This window comes from Bos grunniens, chromosome X (assembly GCF_055505025.1).
Source record: "Bos grunniens cultivar Pamir isolate PY7600 chromosome X, Bosgru_T2T1.0, whole genome shotgun sequence".
NCBI lineage: Eukaryota > Metazoa > Chordata > Mammalia > Artiodactyla > Bovidae > Bos > Bos grunniens.
This window is the reverse complement of record NC_141194.1, coordinates 74,078,693-74,083,402: the sequence shown is the minus strand read 5'-3', so window position 1 is coordinate 74,083,402 and position 4,710 is coordinate 74,078,693. Positions and strand designations below refer to the sequence as shown.

Below are 4,710 nucleotides of genomic sequence, written 5' to 3'. Positions count from 1 at the left end.
CAAAAATTAATAAATGGGACCTAATGAAACTTAAAAGCTTCTGCACAACAAAGGAAACTATAAGCAAGTTGAAAAGACAGCCTTCAGAATGGGAGAAAATAATAGGAAATGAAGCAACTGACAAACAACTAATCTCAAAAATATACAAGCAACTGCTGCAGCTCAATTCCAGAAAAATAAACGACCCAATCAAAAAATGGGCCAAAGAACTAAATAGACATTTCTGCAAAGAAGACATATAGATGGCTAACAAACACATGAAAAGATGCTCAACATCACTCATTGTCAGAGAAATGCAAATCAAAACCTCAATGAGGTACCATTTCACGCCAGTCAGAATGGCTGCTATCCAAAGGTCTAGAAAAAATAAATGCTGGAGAGGGTGTGGAGAAAAGGGAACCCTCTTTCACTGTTGATGGGAATGCAAACTAATACAGCCACTATGGAGAACAGTGTGGAGATTCCTTAAAAAAACTGGAAATAGAACTGCCATATGACCCAGCTATCCCACTGCTGGGCATACACACTGAGGAAACCAGAATTGAAAGAGACATGTGTACCCCGATGTTCATCACAGCACTGTTTATAATAGCCAGGACATGGAAGCAACCTAGATGTCCATCAGCAGATGAATGGATAAGAAAGCTGTGGTTCATATACATAATGGAGTATTACTCAGCCATTAAAAATAATACATTTAAATCAGTTCTAGTGAGGTGGATGAAACTGGAGCCGATTACACAGAGTGAAGTAAGCCAGAAAGAAAAACACCAATACAGTATACTAACGCATATATATGGAATTTAGAAAGATGGTAACGATAACCCTGTATGCGAGACAGCAAAAGAGACACAGATGTATAGAACAGTCTTTTGGACTCTGTGGGAGAGGGAGGGGGTAATGATTTGGGAGAATGGCATTGAAACATGTATAATATCATATAAGAAATAAATCGCCAGTCCAGGTTCGATGCAGGATACAGGATGCTTTGGTCTGGTGCACTGGGATCAGCCAGAGGGATGGTATGGGGAGGTGGGAAGGGGGTTCAGGATTGGGAACATGTGTATACCCGTGGCAGATTCATGTTGATGTTTGGCAAAACCAATACAATATTGTAAAGTAATTAGCCTCTAATTAAAATAAATAAATTTAAATTAAAAAAATAAAAAATTTGCCAGTAGTAAGTTCTTCCATACCTAAAATTAAAGATCAGCAACATTCCATTGGTTAGGGTGCATCAATTCTTAAAAACTAGTTATGATCCAACACTGCTGCTGCTAAGTCACTTCAGTTGTGTCAACTCTGTGTGACCCCATAGATGGCAGCCCACCAGGCTCCCTCGTCCCTGGGATTCTCCAGGCAAGAATACTGGAGTGGGTTGCCATTTCCTTCTCCAATGCATGAACGTGAAAAGTAAAAGGGAAGTCGCTCAGTCATGTCCAACTCTTCACGACCCCATGGACTGCAGCACACCAGGCTCCTCTGTCCATGGGATTTTCCAGGCAAGAGTACTGGAGTGGGGTGCCATCGCCTTCTCCAATACTAGTAGTTCTTTTATCTGAGAAAAAACTTTTCAGAAGAAATACCTGCCCTATGCTAATTACCAGCAAGAATGCAGGCCTCTACAATCCAAGGCCATTTAGATCCTTGGTTGGCTTAGGCCTTGAACTTCTCTCAAAAGGAAATAAGTCTGAAAGTCAATGACAGACTTTAAAGTTTCTTGAGTTGAAACAGAGGCAGATTCCATCTGGCTGAGAGCACTGACTCAGCTATCACTAGGAAACAAAGGTGGGTGTTTTCTGACTTCAAAATCAAAATACACGTTTTTATGTGTGAAAGCAGAATGTTCATCCTTGATTCAAAATTTGTATGTCCCATTTTAGAAGGCTGTTTCTTCACTTTGTATAAAGCATTGTGATAAGGATCTCCAGATTGACAAATAACATCATAGTGACTGCCAGCAATTGCCTGGAACTCTAGAGTGCACTTGGTGCCATGCATGATGTCCTATAGAGGCACTACTGGGCATAGCCAGGCAGTTTGAAGTTAATCTATATGCCCCCAGGAAGGCTCCACCACCCAGCAGTGCCCCAAGTGACCTGCAGCAGCCACCTAGCTCGGTGCTGTCATCATCCAGGGCATCCTGAGAGGCTATGGTGGCTCCTTAACAGAGCTGTGGGGAGACTAGGGTCAGGTCTGCATCAACTGGTGCACAACAGACCTTTGCCCCTTGTGGATGTCCCACAAAGACACACTGCAGTCTCTCTGAGCCTTGGAGATATTAGGGATCAGAAGTGATCCATTGGGTGTGGGTGAGGCGTGCTGAGGACCTAGGACCAGGAAAAAGCTGGGAAGGAAGACATTTGAGTTTCTTAAATGGATGGCTAATGTCCCCTAACTTATGTTGACAATATATACTCCATTTAATAATCCAAAGGAAAAATTATGTGTCAGTAAAGCCTGCTGAAACACAGAATTTTGGAAGGGACTATATATATATATATATATATTTTATATATATATATATATTTTATATATATATTTATATATTTTATTTATATATATAATATATATAATATATATATAATATATATATTATATTTATATATATTTATATATTTTATATATTATATATATATATAAATTGTTAAAAGAAATAAAGCAGGGCACATTTTAAAAAATAGGTCACAAATTCAAATCCAACCACTTATACTGTAAATGAAATAGCATAGCATTGAATTCAACCTGATTGGGTTTGAATCCAAAATATATCATATACTTTTACCCTTATACCCACAGGATCTTTGTAAAATGAAAACAATATCACCTACCTTGCAGAGGTTTTTTTTTTTTTTTTAAGATTAAATATGAAGTTTATAATATTACCTGGTACTCAACATATGACAGATATAATATTATTATAAGAAGAAAATATTAACTTGTTACTGCAACTAAGTAAGGTACAGAAAATTCCAAGTACAGATAAATACATCCACAGTTATTAAGTTTCTTGTCTAGGCTAGAAATGTATTTGTGAGAAAATTTTTCAGACGGCAATATTGCAATGAGACTTCAGCTTAAGACTGAAGTCCAGAAAATTCTAAACAACTCTAAACTACTTAAATTATTTGCCATCCTTCCTACTCAGTACCAATATGTCAGATAAACCAATTCCAACATATTCTTCCTGATGCTTTTTGCAGGGGTGTACCTAGAAAGAAGCAGGAAAAGTCAATATGTATTCTGACTGCTGAGTGATAGATTATCTGGAATTCACCAATTGCTCAGTATCCTTTGACCTATATTGTCCCTTTAAGGAATTTTCTTTCATAAATAATATGTCATCAACCTCGTCCTACCATCCTAAATTGCTTTCAACCCATTCTGAACTTCTTCCCAGCCCTTCATCTCAAAGGTTCACTAATAATTTTGGTGGTTACTGATTAAGAACATAAACTGTGACCTCCCTGAAGTGCTTGAATTTCTTCATTGGAAATTGTAAGACCTTCTTACACACACATACACACACACACACACAGCTCAAAACTTTCAACATGTTAAAGAACATTATAATCATAAAATGTCCTATAACATGTATGGGTATATGCAGGCATATTTAATTTTATAGATATGTGTACTTGCACTTCTGCTTTATAAATATACCTGATATTTGCATTATTGTTTTAGAAATGTACCTAACTTGTGATTGAAAAAAAAAAACAAAACAAAACAAATAATTTCTAATTTGAGTGCTATCTCAAAGAATCTCCCCTGAATAACTCAGAAGTTATTTAATCTATAGTAACATTAATGTTTTTCAGTTAAATATAAAATGTACCCCTTTCCCCTCTTCTTACATTTATGGAACAGTTGAGGTTCAAATTACACACTTGGCTGACTGGAATTTTGCTGTTAAAAAATTCCATGCCACCATGCATGGATTACACGTGGGCCAGAGAATAACATAGCCTTGAGAATGCGATTCCCAAAACAGCCAGCGCCTGGGTCTGTTGTAGCATTTTTCCATTTAATTTATTTTTCATAATGCTGATTTTGACATTCACATAGATCTTCAGTAACTGTCCAGAGTAATTTAGCATTGATAATACAAACCATTTCTTGAACTTCTTTAATACAGTTGCTTTTATCCCTTTATAGTATTAGTCATTATTAATTTTTGATAAAAAATAAAATGGGAGTGTTCATTTTCAGAGGCATGCTAATTAGTTCTGCCTTAAGTTTCCTCAAGGTGTATTTATGTGTTTGTGTGTGAATATATATACGTTGTGTATATACTTCTAGATAGGTTGAAAACAGGCTTCTGCATAATTATGAACTGTTGAACTGATTTTATTAGTTTACTCAGGCTTCTGTAACAAAGTACCATAAACTGGGTGGCTTAAACAACAACTTACTGTATCAACAGTTGTAGAGCACAAGGTATCAGCAGGATTGGTTCTTCCTGAGGAATGTGAGCAAAAGTTCTGTTCCATGCCTCTCTCTTTGGCTTATAGGTGGCTGTTTATATATCCACATAATGTTCTTTCTGTGTATAATCCTGTCTCCAAATTTTCCCTTTTTGTAAGGACACAGGTCATATTAAATTGGGGCGAACTGTAGTGGCCTCATTTTAGCATGATAAAGACCCTATCTCCAAGTAAGTTTATATTATAGTGAACCTCAAGTTAGGACTTCAACATTTAATTTTAG

General features: G+C 36.7%; 1 pseudogene; it reads right to left on the bottom strand.

Moving 5' to 3' along the window:
* Positions 1-902: 902 nt before the first annotated feature.
* Positions 903-4,493, bottom strand: LOC147340714 (transmembrane emp24 domain-containing protein 7 pseudogene; annotated as a pseudogene).
* Positions 4,494-4,710: the final 217 nt, after the last annotated feature.